Here is a 15977-nt window from a genome sequence, read left to right as displayed (position 1 = left end):
CTCAATTTTCCAAGTCCCCCAAGATTCTCAGTGTTTTGATTTAGGAAATCAAAGACCACCCCCAGCAACCCACTCTAGTATTCTCACCTGGAGAATCCCATGGACAGAGGAGCCTGGCGGGCTATAGTCCATGGGGTCACAAAGAGTCAGACACAACTGAAGTGACTTAGCACACAGCACACAGACCACTCCCCCAGCCTTTAGTGAGCTAGGAAGTTAATTAATTCTAGATATGAATAAATAAAAAGCAACTTAATTTAGATTTTTGAGGGTGAAAGTTACATTTATTTTTACGATTAAAAATAATAAAATTTAGTCTTTACTTTGAATTGTAGAAATGTGTGCATCATTTCCACGTGACAAGCAAGTAAAGGAGAAAGATGGGGTCATTGAAAGGAGCGGTTCTCAAAGGGAGGGGAGTAAGAGGAGACCAAAGAGAGTAACAGATGGCCAGAGGCCCACTCAGGGAGTGCAGCAAGAGACAAAAAGGGAAAATGATGGCAGAAAAATAAACACTCAAAGACAGAAGAGCCTCACAAGGTCCCACATCCCTGTCTTCTAACTTTTAGGGATACTTCTGCTGAAGACTTTTATTAAATACAGTGTGTTCCTGCAACTATAAGCATACATGGGAAACTCCTCCACCTATGAACTGCAACCAAAACAGGCAGACCCCAGGCATCCCACCCTCTTCTGCCCTACTTGAGGGAATCATTAGGCAACAGCAGCCTGATCTTTCTCATAAGATTTTTGTGTATTATTATTAGTTCAGAGGTAACATAACCAGATTACAGAAAACATGGAAAATAAATAGGGTTGTAAAGTAAGCCATCCCAATCTACTAAATAAACATGATCACTGTGAACATTTTGGTTTCTTTGTCATCTTTCTTCCTATACATTTCTCAGAGGAGTATCTAGAGACCCATATCATATCATATATTATATGCACGGCTTAGAGTCAAACAAATCTGAATATCTACTGGGGGAAAGGGAGGAAGAACCCCAGAAATCCATTTTCAGGAAAGACTAAGGAGTAGCAACCAACATTTATACCAAGCACTTGCTCTGTGCCTGACACTATTCTATACACATTTTGACTCACTGAATTCTTAATACAACCCAAGGAAGAAGGCTCTACTATTATCCAAATGTTGCAGATGAGAAAATGGAGGCAGAGACAGATTAAGCTATGTGCCCCAGGACGTGGACAGGGGCTGCTAAGCATAAGAGTCAGGTTTCAAACCCAGTACCCTCCCCAAAGCAAAGTCTATGACAATTGAACCGCACTGTCTCACTGAGTAAGGGTCATCATCACGTAAGGGAAAACCAAACCTTTACACACTTGGCCCAGATACAAAGCCTCAAAGACCAAAAAGCTGCGACTGAAGTGTGCAGTCTGCGAGGGAATCAAGTGTGCATGACTCAGATCAGAGTCCCCCACCCCCACCCCACCCTGTCACAACAGAGCCCTCTGTGTGTCTAGAGAAGGGGCCAGAGGGAAATGGAAGAGAGAAACCCTAGACCTTGGAACAGCCAAAGATGGCCCTGCTCAAGAGCCCTCCCAGGAGGAGAGAGAGGGCTTCTCCAGACCACAGAGCAAATCTCAGTCCAACAGTGCAGAGCCCAGGACGCTGGTGTGCCCAGCAGCCACCAGGAACCAGGGCAGCAGCAGCGCTCAAGGGGTGGAGCAGGGGCTTGGGGGTGGGCAGTAGCCCCATTCAAGCCCTATCACACAGGCAGCGCTCTCTTTACCTGGGCAGCTTCATTTGAGAAGGAAAGGGAATACACTGACCAAAAATTTTTATGTCATCATAACTTAAACATTATTACATACCACTATGATGATGAGGGTGTGTTAGTCGCTCAGTGGTGTCCGACTCCTCACGACCCCATGGAGCCTCCCAGGCTCCTCTATCCATGGAATTCTCCAGGCAAGAGAACTCTAATACTGGAGTGGGTTGCCATGCCTTCCTCCAGGGGATCTTCCTGATGACTTCTATGATGATAACTTACTAAGAAGTCAAACTTTTTAAATCATTGATTACTAACATTTCCATCAATCTATTATTAAAGCAGGACTACACCTCAGGGCTTCTGAGCCCACCTTCACTGCCTGGAAAACTCCACCATCCTTCTCTTCCTGGAGACGCACATCAGGCAGCTGCATGAATGCCTGCTTCCTAAGGCAGGCCCTCCCTCCACCCCCAAGCCAAAGTCTCCCCTCCCCATCTTTCTTATTCTCGGTGTCCTGTCCTTTCCCTTCATAGCAAATATCACAATTCACAAACATGTCATAAATATCTGTGTTCAATTCCGCAGTGTCTCTCCCTCACATTCCATGAGAACAGAAACACGCCTGCTCTGCTCACTGTTACCCAGCACCTAATACTGTGCCAAGGACATACTAGGCACCCAAACATTTGATGCCTGAATACATGAATGCATTAAACAACCAATAATCACCACTTCCCCTTACTTCTGAAAGTGTCATACAGAATTTTTAAATTGAAGTGAGTTATGACATTTCCATGACAGGCTGTTAGTTATTTCACACTTTTATTAGAAAAGCTGCCTGACTCCAGGCTCCCATAGCAAATACTAGTTGTAATGTGAACTTGGTCAAGAACCCATCAATAAACAAATACAAAATCGATCCCATTCCTGTATACCAGAGACACCAATCAGAAATGTGTTAAACGATTCCACTTATGATGACCACAAAAACCATAAAGCACCTTGGTACCAATCTAACAGAAGTTGTGAAAAAGTTTTACACATAAAATTATTAAAGTTACTTAGGTCTTCCACGTCCTTTCATTGAAGGACATAAAGACCTAATCAATACAGAGGTATATTAGGTTGCAGATGAGAAGCCATGAGACCCTAAAGATATCAATTCTCCCTGAACTTTTATTATGAATGTAATTCCAATAACACAAAATAAAAAAATAAATAAGCCACACGCTTGGAGAATATATGTGCAAGCTGACCCATGTGAAGGGAGAGAGAACAATGCAACATGCATTTGACACGTCAGCTGACACAAAGACAGAACATGGCATTTGGTGTGAATTCCAGTAATTTAACTATTATGGGTGTGCAGTGTTACTTCCAATACTTTGACTGTTTCAAATATTTTCACTGTCGTAAGCTGTGAAACAGTAAATGCTACCAGCTCAGGAAAACTGGGTTGTGACAGATGTGTAGGTGTGACAGGTGGAGAGGGGCTTCCAGGAAAAAGGAAAATATCCAGGAGAACAACAAGGCAGAGAAGCAAAAGAAATATGTGAGCGAGAACCAAGTAACACATGGTCCCATGGAAAGCCAGACCGTGACAGATCTAGAAACAGTACAATGCAGTAACTCCAGCAGTGTTACCTACAAAGTGATCCTGCCACAACGGGGGACACTGGTCACAGAAGCTGGGACCTGCGCACACTCCATCTTCCTCTTGGAGATCCACAGTGCACAGTCACAAATAAAAGCCCATGACAAGGCTTTCTGCATAGAGGAAACTGTTTTAAGTTTATTTACAGAAACTTATTCAAAATGTTGTTTAACCAATACTTACTTGGCCAAGGACTCTTTTTTACTAACTTGTCATGGAACAACACCCTTTGGGAAACGTTGCATTCTGGTAACCCAGCCTTTTAAAGGCCTGAACCAGAATAGACTTAGGGATTTGAAAATAAAAGGCAACACTCAACCCGACACTGTAACTGAGTGGACAGATGTAAAAGTCACAGAAAATAGAGAAGTCAGTGATGCTTCTGAAACCCAAAGTCAAGATGACTGTAAGATTAGCGCAGACACAGGATCAACTACTTAGGTAATGGGCCCTAAGGCTGGATTTTGATGGATCTGGAGAGAAAGATACTCCCCTGGAAAGAAAAGTGAGCAAGGAGTTCAAAGACTTGGAGTCCACTGACAGATGTATCCCTGGCTAACTTTTTGAGCCTGGGCAGTTCTCAGACACACGGAAGGGGTTATGGGGGTGGCCTGAAGGCCCTTTCAATTTTACCACTCTACCATTCCAAAAACTAAATATCTGAAGTCAAAACACCAAGAGAGTCAAGTTCTGCCTTTAAAGAAGGTGTGAAATGTTTACAACACAGGATACAAATAAACAATTCAAGAATCTGAATATATGAATTTAAGTATAAGGATGAGAGGTCTTTAAGAGATTATACAATTATGGGTGCTAAAGAGATTGCCCCAAGATCTATAAAAGCTATATAGTCTCCTCCTTCCATTGTCACAAAATACTTAGTATTCCTAGGGCAGAAAGCAGATTCCTGAATCTGACCCAATGTGGTGGTTCATATATTTTTATGAATGCCTCTCAACACCCTGAAGATTTCAAGCAAGTGAGAACTTTTTACTAGATGGCTCACCACATCAGAAGTAAATCAAAACTGTGGTCAGCGTATTACAACTATAATTAGACAGCATGAGGGCTGCCAAAAAAAAAAAGCCATGCAAACTGGCCTAAGCCCTATGTTCATAAAAATTAAACTGCTCCTAAAAGCATTTAGACAGGGACTTCATAAAATGAATAAAAGAGTGATGACCCTTTTGAAGCACTTTCAAGGGAAAAAATGATCAGCTTATTTGCAATCTGAACACTGCAAACAGTGCTTCAGAGTCTAATACAGAATTCATAAGAAACGAGCACGAGGGTAAGAGAGAGAAGGTGTACACTGGCAAAAGTCAGTAGGGCCAGCGGGAATTTTTCAATTAAGGTTTTTGGTTTGTTTTTTTTCTCTTCTGGTGGAAGTGTGCAGAAAATGTTTTCATAAAGCCAGTGAAAACGACCAGTCAACTAATATGCAAACACACAATAACGAAACCAATAGTGAATAACCTGCTCCATTCCACTGTCCTTTCAAGGCAAATTTTCTAAAGCCTCTTCAAGGATGTGAATCTTTTTTAACAAGTTTTAAAACTTGTAAAGTACAATTCTGAATCATATCTTCATTTTAACACAACAAAATAAAGCCATCTGTGTAATTTCAAGGCATTTTGAGTCCATGCAAGATTGATCAGAAGTCTCTGGAAAGCAGAGACCTGGTATCCTCCTGGCCCCTCCGAGTTATCTACGAGCCAGGCACCTGGTGTTTGTAAAGCTCAATGTTGTGGTTTATCTGCTAAGCAAAGGAAGAATATCCATTTTCATTTACCTCTAGACTGCAACTTCAAAAACTGCCTATCTTGGATGAGAATGCATTTCATACCAATTCTTTTCTTCCTTTCTTTGTCCAAAGTCTTAACGCCCAAAGTTCCAGCTCTGCAATGGTACTCCCACAGTTTACCCACATGCATGAGACTCTGAGCTCCAACTGAATGCCCAGCAGCATAACTGTGCCCACAAAGACTGGAGGCCAGAGATCGGACAAAGCCCTGGAAAACTCCCAGAAGGCCAGTGAACTCCCACAGAAAAGGCAGTGATCAGCAGAGGTTGAGAAAGATCACCAGGCACAGCTGGCTCCTTGGTTTGTTTCACCAAGTCCCCCTTACTTGAGAGAATAATGCAGGAGAGCCAAGCACAAGACACAGGGGAAAAAAAAGAGAAACTCAGAAGCATTTCAACCAACTCTCCCAGCACTAGTGCAGTCAAGGACACAGGAGCCCTGACTCCAGGGGACAAAGGAAGCGATCTAGGAGGGAGAGACACTGTCAGGGTGGGCTCGCTCTCTAACTCTATAAAACTCACTCCTTAAGGCTTCCAAGAGCATTGCACCAAGAGGAAGACGGCGAAGCACACAGTCTTGGGTTTGATCTCTACTAGCCTGGGCCGGTTACTCAACCCCCCATTTACAAATACCTCCTACTAAAGAAGAACAATGAGGAATAAATGAATCAGGCTATGGAGAATACAGGATGCAGCCTGACACAGCCCAAGTACCCAATACTTAATGGACAGCAGCATGAATGTCATGTAGCAAAATATATTACAATTCTTTGGTGACTTGGCATTTCCTGTCCACAATGCAAATAGGCCTGAAGTCTATGAACAGCCTCAGTGGGGCTGAACACAAGATGCGGAATGGTGGGATGCTGGCAGGGAAGAAAGCAGGAGGGACTTGCTGGACAGCAGGACCAACCATGGAGTGCAACACCCTCTCCCATGGGATGGTACTTTATACATCCTTGGGGTCTAAAAAAGGATACGGTCCTCTCTCCTCAGGCAGCAAATTCACAAGAAAGATGCTCCTTAACACACCAACCAGTCCAGCCTTCAGAGGCAGGTGTTCAGAAACTCAATCCTCTGGCACCATCAGAAGTTGGAGGAAACAAAACCAAGGCTCAGGCACTGTGCTTGGGTCCTCCCACTCTCACGCTTTGGTTTGTTTACAGCTTTTGTCTCAGCAGCAAGTATTGGCATGGCCTTGGTCACCACAGCTGTCACAGTCATTTTCTTCATCACTAACATCCACTCTCTGGGGGCACTGAGCTGCCCTGTACATCCTCTGATACACAACAGATTTCCTTTGCTGTTTTTTAATGCACAGCCCTACATCAGCTGTGTGCTTAATAAGATATGAATTGATGAAGACACTGGCAACTGAAAAGAAACCTATGGGAGTTATAAGAGCATCTTTCATCCCTCTTAGCTGGTATGGAAGGTGCTCCCAGTTAGCACTCAGCAGCCTACGCGTGTGCATCCCCTCTAAATATCCAATGGATGAGAATGTAATGGCCTCAGGAGACAAAACTTACTGCACTTATACTACAATCTCTGAAGACCCCAAATGATGTCCTAGCTTGAAATAATTAAACAAGTAAAGGTAGAACTTTCAGTCTTCAAAGTTTTATCTTAGGAACAACAACAAATAGAAACCAATATGGAATTTTCCACTTGCCCAGGAGCATTCTGAGAAGTCCATAAGCAATTGATGATGCCAAGTGTTCGGATCCACTCCGCTCCTGCACTCAGAGGTCTCCTAGGTCAAGGTCAGGTGCCGCCAGTTCAGCACCATACTCCACTCCCCACCCCAAGGACGGATACCACTTCCATTCCCCTCTCACGTGGATGCCTAAGCTTCCCTTCCCTTCCCCTGTGGGGACAGGATGAGCACAGAAATCCTGTGGAATGTGTGTTCCCACAGAGCTCAGAAATGTGATGATCTCAGAGGATATTGTAAAGAAAGACCCTTGACACTTCCCTAAGGAAGAATGTCTTCTGTAAAAGGCGACTGCCAGGACAAAAAGCAAGTGCTGGGAAAATCTACGGCCTGCTGCTGTGTATGACTCCAATTCTGATGTCCCACTTCCTCTTTAGAGTCACATTCCTTCCCTCCTTATTCCTCTTCTAAAAAGACATGCTGGCATTAGGTCTCAGTAAAGAGGCAAAGTGCAGTGTTCTAATAAAGGCTGGAAGAAAAATGGGCTAAAATAGATTTCAATAAATATCAAGTGACTATAAGATCTACTCCATTCCACTACCTTTAAATGTTCCCCCTGCCAAAAAAAAAAAAAAAAAACACTTATTTTTAAAAATGTGCAGCCTAACTTTTTCATTTATTTCATTCACTTAAAGTTTATTAACATAGGCCATCAAACAGCAAAGCTTTTTAACAATACAATTTGAAGAGCTGTCACTAATCTAGCCTTTCAAACCTATCTCATAGTGGTTTTTGAAAGAATCCATGATGGTAAGATACATGAAAGTGATATGAAATCTGAAAATGGCTAAACAAATACATACTTGGGATTCCCTGATGGTTTAGCAGGTAAGGAATCCACCTGCAATGCAAGAGACACAGGAGACTCAGGTTTGATCCCTGGGTCGGGAAGATCCCCTAGAGGAGGGCATGGCAACCTATTTCAGTATCCTTGCCTAAAAAAACCCCATGGACGGAGGACCCTGACGGACCACAGCCCAAAGGGTCACAAAGAGTTGGACACTGAGAGACCAAGCATAATCAAATAGATAATCAAGTTGCTATCATTCCCAGTATTAAAAGATAATCATACCATACACTGCAGACCTTGGAATCAGAGATTAGAAATCATATCTCACCTCCACCACTTACTAGATACCTACACAACTAAGCAAGTTACCAAACTCCCTAGGCCTCAGTTTCAAAAGTTAAAATGGAGATAATACCCACTTTATCAAGTTGTGAGGATTAATAGAATAATGCATATAAAACCTTTTTCACATAGTAAATACTAAATGATAGCGTAAAATCAAAGTGTCCATTGAAAATCGTAGAAGGGAGCTTCCCTGGTGGTCCAGTGGTTAAGAATCTACCTTGCAATGCAGAGGGCACCAGTAAGATATCTGGTCAGGGTAGATCCCACTTATCACAGAGCAACTAAGCACGTGCACTACAACTACTCAGCCTGCGCGCCAGAGTCCTAGAGCCTCAACTACTGAAGCCCGTGCACGTGGTGCCTGCACTCCACAAGAGAAGCCACCGCAATGATAAGCCCATTCACTGCAACAAAGGGTAGCCCCTGCTCTCCGCAGTGAAAGAAAAGCCCACTCAGCAATGAAGACCCAGCACAACCGAAAAATGAGAAACAGCAGAAGGGAGGGGGACAATAGAAGAATCTCACCCAAAAGGAGAACAAATATTAAAAACAGGGATCCTACCCTCTGAGGATTCCCTTCTTGGCCAGATACCACTCCCACCCACCCCCACTCCCTCCCACTGATGTCAGAAGCTCCTCATTGCTTTGCGTAACTGTGCAGCAATCAGGGAGAGTCTGTCTTTTAACTCCAGGGTTGACAAAGTGATGATTCATCCCATCCCATGAAGAGGGTGCAGCCTGTAACCAGCCTCATCATACAATAGGGAATCCATGGAATGGCCTGTGGCCATAGACCAGCTATTTAAGAGCATCTCCCATCCATGTCTTTGGTAGCAGTGACAGTCTTACCCTTTGCATTTTGTCAATGTATATTCCAAAGAGTACTTGGGAGGAATCCAACTGTGCTCTATTTTACAAAACAATTCACAACATAAACAAAAAGCCCCAAATGCCAAGACAACAGTAAGGAAGGCAGTCTCCTCTGTTCACTGCCCATGGCACCATGTTTTGCCAAGCAGTGTGTTAGTTATAACGACAAACAGCTTGACGGTTGGACAGCATCCCACTTCAGCTGCACATCATAATGGCTCCTGAGGACAAATCCCACTGCTTTTCAGCCTGGCCTAAAAATCTGACCACATCCTAGTAGCTGGTACAGCTCTTTTCCATTACCACTGAGTGGGCAGGAAACATTTTTCTCCCCCGGAGTACGTTTCTCATCCCCCTTCTAAGGTTAAGAGACTTTCAAACTTGGTTGTCTTCAAATGAACAGCCAATGGGGTAGTTTACCCCTGAGCCCTCAGACGTCTCAAAGCAGCAGCTCTGCGTCATTTCCCAGCCCTGCCTGCAGCCAGACAACTATAACTGAATGTCTCCTAAACTATCCCCACAGTAATTCTAACCTTCAGTACAACTCTGGGATCTTTCCACCAGGGTCCCATAGGCACAAACCATGAATGCCTGGAAATGTCAGCCTCCTCCCTAAATGGTTTCGCTTGGAATACTCCATTCAAAAAACACTCATCATTCAATCCCCTGTGACTCCCCCGGGGAGGTCAGCCAATCCTCTTGGGCCTCTTGATTCCAATCTAGGAAAGGGTCACTTAACATATGCCCAACACCTTACATTCAATTCTACCTCCCCCTAAAAAAAGATTTCTGTTCACCATAATGCTAACCGTTCTCTCTCTTAGTCCAGATGACCCACATTATGGCAGTGAAAGCACAGAAGTCGTGACTCCTTAACTCAAAGCCCAAAGAGTGGTGTGTATGATGTGTTTTCTGGGAAAGACTGTAAAGGGTTTTTCAATCTGGTGTTATCTAACCTGACTCATTTATTTAGCAATGTCTAATTTTCTGATGGTTTTCCTCCTCAAATATTCCTGGAAATTTGTTATATTACAATGGAGAAAATTGTGTCAAAATCAATGCTATAAAATTTGCTCCCTACCCATTCGAGTCAATACCTACTAGCTACAAACACGGACCCACAGGCACATATATACACACAAATACTCTGATTTACAGCGGGGGGTCAAAAAAGTCTTCTTCCATTCTAATTAAGAAGATTTGATTTCAACAAACCAACACTGAGAACGCCTAGAACTCAAGGAAGTACACAACTTGTTGCAGCAATAAACGCTCGGCCGCAGTCTGAACAAAGCATTACAAATAAGCTCCAGAAACCCACACAGCAAGCCCTTGGACAAAATGCTGGGTGTTTGTAATCAACTCCCCACTCTCTCTCATCACCCACTCCCCAACCCTCTTCCCCGCCCCAGCAAGAACCCTCCAGGACGCCCGCTCCTGCTTCCATTCCTGCCCCGCCCCCTCCCCTTCCCTCTCCAGGACCGTGAATCAATCCCATCCCGGGCAGGAAACGAGACCCAGGGCAGCCCCCTCCGCTGCGGTGGAACAAAGGAGCAGAGCGCAGCTGCACGCGCAGGACGCCCCATCGGGTCCCGGGCCCTTTCTCCCCAGCCGCCGGGGCACGCCGCACCTGAACCCCACTCCCCAGGACGCCCCATTGTTCTCCCTCTGCTTTCCTTCCCGGAGGAGGCCACCCCGCCTCCTTCTATAGAACCAGGGGGCCAGGAAACAGCTGTGCACCAGGGGGATGGAGGGGGTGTGGGTGAACACCAGGAAGACCAGGATTCCACTTTGCCCACAGGTACGAGGGGGATGGGGCAAAGTGAGAGCAACTTAGTTTAGCGCCCTCTACTCTCCCACCGCCCCCGAAGCAACTGCGGAGTCGCGACCACCCTGCGCGACCTCCAGGGTGCGCAGCTCTCGCCGCCTCGCCGCCCGGCCCGGGAGTGAAGACCGCAGACCCCGCTGCCCAGCGCCCAGCGGGTTGCGTCAGGACCACGGGGACCGCGGGCACAAAGGACCGAGCGGGCAGGGCAGGGGGAAGAGGGAAAGCGCTCGCGCTACCTCGCCGAGCGCCACTCTGCCTCCTCGTCGTCCACCCTCTCCGGCGCGCTCCGGGACGTTGGCCCTCTGCGAGGCTGCGGGGCTCCCACGCGGCTACTCGGCGGATGCTGCTAGCGGCTGCTGCCCGGCGACTGCCGGCCCCTGCGCCCGCGCTCCCACACCGCCTCCAAGCGCCGCAGCCGGGGCTCCCGTGCGCGCCCAGCTGCAGAGTGCGCGGCAGCTGCAGAGTGCGGCGCTGCGGCGGGAGGCGCCCGGCCACTCCCCTCTCCCCGGCGCGGGCAAAGGGGCCGGCCGAGGGGCGGGGGCGGCGACCTCGCAGCCTGGGATTCGCCCCTCCGCGAGCCGGCAGAACCGGGAGCCGCCGCCTCCCAGCCGACTCACCTCCGGCCGCCTCGGGGCCGGCGGCACAGCGCCCCCCGGTGAGTGCGGGTGCAGCCTCGGCCCCAGGACCCGCCTGCACGGGGCAAGCAGTGAAAAGAGGGAGAGGAAGAGGCGTCCCTCTCAGCCCACGGAAGGCGCTGCCCTTCTACATTTTTCACTCCCGAATTTATTAACATCAAACGACAAATATAATTACTGGAGGGGCAGGCCAAGGGGACCGGGCCGGCGGGGAATAACTAGAAGCCAGACTGCAGGCACCGGCTGGCAAAGAGTAGGACTGCTCATTGTTCCTTCTCCCTTGGATAAAAAAAAGTTGGGATACCCAAGAATATTGGAAAATATTAATCTGACCGAAAAGAAAAAAAGTGTACTGAGTAGCAAAGTGTGCTTTTATTTACAAGATTTTTTAATATCTGCACAACAGTACATATGAATATAGAATGATCAGTGACAAAGTGTTCATCTGTATGTTATTTCAGCATCCTGGAGTGGATAGAGAATCAGGCCCTCCTTCACTCCAGCTGGGTTCTTGTCTCTTTGTAAAATTCAGAGCAAGCCATTTGACCCTCGCCCTGGTTTCCTCATCCCAAGAAGGGAAGGGTGCTCATCCTAACTTACTCACTGGGTGAGGTGAGGATTACTTGGCTAAGGTGTTGAAAGCAATGAAGACATGGTAATTGTTACTCATGTTTCTGTTTTATCCAATAAGGAAATAAATTGCCAAAAATGGGGCCAGGTTTAAATGGACTGACCTATATCTGGAAACTGTCACTAAAATGAGGTGAACCAAAGAATTCAGACCATATATAGTAACTGTCCCCACAGGCAGTGCTATTTGTCAAATGCTACCAGGAGAGACTGAAAAGGTAACTGTATCTTGCTTTGAAATGACACTATCATTAATGGCACCATCAGCATTCTGATCTACATAAGACACCAGAGATGTTCTAAACTTAAACATATTGAGTACCAGGTACTGTTCTTTTCCTGTTTAATCTTCACAAAAAACTGGGAGGTAAGTTACCCTCTTTGTCCTTGTTTTACAAACCAGAAACCAAGAACAGAGAATTCCTCCAGCTAATAAGTGGCTATACTTGTTTGAGTACATGCCTGCAAATTCCTTTACACTCCTTCCATTAAGGAATGGAGTTAATTGCCTTCCTCTTGCATATGGGCTAGACTTAGTGATGTGATTCTAACGAATAAAATCCAGCATAAGTGATGTTACATAACTTAAACTTCTGATTCTAGGTCGTTAAAGGAGCTCCAGCTTTCACCTGGCCCTCTCTTGGGAAAATCATCCTTGGAACTCAGCAGCCATGCTATAAGGAAGCCCAAGTCACATGGAAGGTCAGGTATGGGTGGTTCTGCTGATGACGCCAAGTGAGGACCCAGCCCTCAGCCGGATGAACAGACAGACATGTGAGTTACGAAGCCATTGAGATTACTCCAGTCCCAGTCACTGACTGAGAGACCTCAGAAGAAACCCTAATTGAGCCTAGTCAGTGCCTAGAAACAGGAGGGGTAATAATTATACAAGATTGTCTTCAGGGTGGTCACTGCAGAGCAGTAGACACGGGGAACACTGGGAGAGCTGGGGTGTGAACCCAGGCAATCTGACTCCACAGTCTTCACCACAGTCAAGCACACCACCTCAGACTTTGATAACCTAGCCTAAAGAACACCCTGAAGATTTTCTGCCTTCGCAACAGACAGCATACAGACCTGCTACCTGATGACAAGTGTTAGGCTCTCTTCTCCATTTTGCCCATCTGACTTAAGGTTCCAAATGACTGCTTTTAGCAGTTTGGTAGTCAGGGAGCCCCTGACCTCTGCTGTCCAGTCCAGCTTTTCAAAAATCACAGAAATTCAAATGGTAGGTTCACAAGAACAAATGTAAATAAGTGGTTTGAGAGAATGGGCGAGTTCTGTAATGTTTTGATCTTGGAAGAAGACCAGGTTAGTAGAAAGTAGGTTTAAGACAGGTATGTACTGAGTAGGATAATTAAGAGAGCTTCTCTCAAGAAGGTTTTGAAGATCCTGCCCCAAGAAAGAAATTGGGAGCATAGTTATGTAAGAACAGTTTTGCTTCAAGAAGAATCTACCAGAGTGGGGACACCTGAGGCATTCTCCCTGTTTTTTTTTTTTAAAGCAAGTTCAGAAAATAAAATAGTAGAAATTGTTGAATTCATCCTAGTAACACTGAGAAAATGAACCAAGAAGCTATTCAGTTCAGTTCAGTTCAGTCGCTCAGTTGTGTCCGACTCTCTGCAACCCCATGAATTGCAGCATGCCAGGCCTCCCTGTCCATCACCAACTCCTGGAGTTCACTCAGACTACGTCCATCGAGTCAGTGATGTCATCCAGCCATCTCATCCTCTGTCGTCCCCTTCTCATTCTACACCCAATCCCTCCCAGCATCAGAGTCCTTTCCAATGAGTCAACTCTTCTCATGATGTGGCCAAAGTACTGGAGTTTCAGCTTTAGCATCATTCCTTCCAAAGAAATCCCAGGGCTGATCTCCTTCAGAATGGACTGATTGGATCTCCTTGCAGTCCAAGGGACTCTCAGGAGTCTTCTCCAACACCACAGTTCAAAAGCATCAATTCTTCGATGCTCAGGCTTCTTCACAGTCCAACTCTCACATCCATACATGACTACTGGAAAAACCATAACCTTGACTAGACGAACCTTTGTTGGCAAAGTAATGTCTCTGCTTTTCAATATGCTATCTAGTTTGGTCATAACTTTCCTTCCAAGGAGTAAGCATCTTTTAATTTCATGGCTGTAGTCACCATCTGCAGTGATTTTGGAGCCCCCAGAAATAAAGTCTGACACTCTTTCCACTGTTTCCCCATCTATTTCCCATGAAGTGATGGGACTGGATGCCATGACCTTCGTTTTCTGAATGCTGAGCTTTAAGCCAACTTTTTCATTCTCCACTTTCACTTTCAGCAAGAGGCTTTTTAGTTCCTCTTCACTTTCTGCCTTGAGGGTGGTGTCATCTGCATATCTGAGGTTATTGATATTTCTCCCGACAATCTGAATTCCAGCTTGTGTTTCTTCCAGTCCAGTGTTTCTCATGATGTACTCTGCATAGAAGTTAAATAAGCAGGGTGACAATATACAGCCTTGACGTACTCCTTTTCCTATTTGGAACCAGTCTGTTGTTCCATGTCCAGTTCTAACTGTTGCTTCTTGACCTGCATACAAATTTCTCAGGAGGCAGGTCAGGTGGTCTGGTATTCCCATTTCTTTCAGAATTTTCCACAGTTTATTGTGATCCACAGAGTCAAAGGCTTTGGCATAGTCAATAAAGCAGAAATAGATGTTTTTCTGGAACTCTCTTGCTTTTTCCATGATCCAGCACATGTTGGCAATTTTATCTCTGGTTCCTCTGCCTTTTCTGAAACCAGCTTGAACATCAGGAAGTTCACGGTTCACGTATTGCTGAAGCCTGGCTTGGAGAATTTTGAGCATTACTTTACTAGCATGTGAGATGAGTGCAATTGTGCGGTAGTTTGAGCATTCTTTGGCATTGCCTTTCTTTGGATTGGAATGAAAACTGACCTTTTCTAGTCCTGTGGCCGCTGCTGAGTTTTCCAAATTTGGTGGCATATTGAGTGCAGCACTTTCACAGCATCATCTTTCAGGATTTGAAATAGCTCAACTGGAATTCCATCACCTCCACTAGCTTTGTTCGTAGTGATGCTTTCTAAGGCCCACTTGACTTCACATTCCAGGATGTCTGGCTCTAGGTCAGTGATCACACCATTGTGATTATCTGAGTTGTGAAGATCTTTTTTGTACAGTTCTTCTGTGTATTCTTGCCACCTCTTCTTAATATCTTCTGCTTCTGTGAGGTCCATACCATTTCTGTCCTTTATCGAGCCCATCTTTCCATGAAATGTTCCCTTGGTATCTCTAATTTTCTTGAAGAGATCTCTAGTCTTTCCCATTCTGTTGTTTTCCTCTATTTCTTTACATTGACCACTGAGGAAGGCTTTCTTATCTCTTCTTGCCATCCTTTGGAACTCTGCATTCAGATGCTTATATCTTTCCTTTTCTCCTTTGCTTTTTGCTTCTCTTCTTTTCACAGCTATTTGTAAGGCCTCCCCAGACAGCCATTCTGCTTTTTTGCATTTCTTTTCCATGGGGATGGTCTTGATCCCTGTCTCCTGTACAATGTCCCAAAAATGTTTCTAGAGCAAACCTATGTTTCTTTTTTAAAAATACCATTAGCCTATTTTTCATAACTTTCAAACTTCTGAAGACATACCATAACGTTTTTAAATACTTTTACCTTCCTGGCTGTTCTTTCCAAAAGTCAATCAATCAACAACTTTTGAATTTAAAAGAAGCAGATTACAGTTGTTCTAATAACTGTCAAGAATAGATAATAAATCCATCAAGTACAAAGCATTTTTTACTTTCCCCTCAGTCTATTTGAAGGAAGTAGAATCTGTGATGGAGAAGGTAATGGCAACCCACTCCAGTGTTCTTGCCTGGAGAATCCCATGGACGGAGAAGCCTGGTAGGCTGCAGTCCATGGGGTCGCACGGAGTCGGACACGACTGAAGCGACACAGCAACAGCAAGCAAGAATCTGTGAAGAGACAAA

The 15977-nt window shown here is 45.3% G+C and overlaps 1 protein-coding gene across 3 annotated transcripts in view; it reads right to left on the bottom strand.

Moving 5' to 3' along the window:
• MYO1B (myosin IB) overlaps positions 1 to 11224 on the bottom strand; it is a 199214-nt gene extending 187990 nt beyond the window's left edge. Inside the window, exon 1 of one of the 3 annotated variants that reach the window (XM_027563152.1) lies at positions 10977 to 11224. The gene's annotated coding sequence lies outside the window, so the exon portion shown is untranslated. The remainder of the gene's footprint in view (positions 1 to 10976) is intronic. The other 2 variants (XM_027563160.1, XM_027563136.1) reach the window with 2 other exon arrangements.
• Between the last annotated feature and the right edge of the window lie 4753 nt (positions 11225 to 15977).

This window comes from Bos indicus x Bos taurus, chromosome 2 (genome assembly GCF_003369695.1).
Source record: "Bos indicus x Bos taurus breed Angus x Brahman F1 hybrid chromosome 2, Bos_hybrid_MaternalHap_v2.0, whole genome shotgun sequence".
Taxonomy (NCBI): domain Eukaryota; kingdom Metazoa; phylum Chordata; class Mammalia; order Artiodactyla; family Bovidae; genus Bos; species Bos indicus x Bos taurus.
The sequence above is the reverse complement of the archived record's forward strand: the minus strand, read 5'-3'. Positions and strand labels throughout refer to the sequence as shown.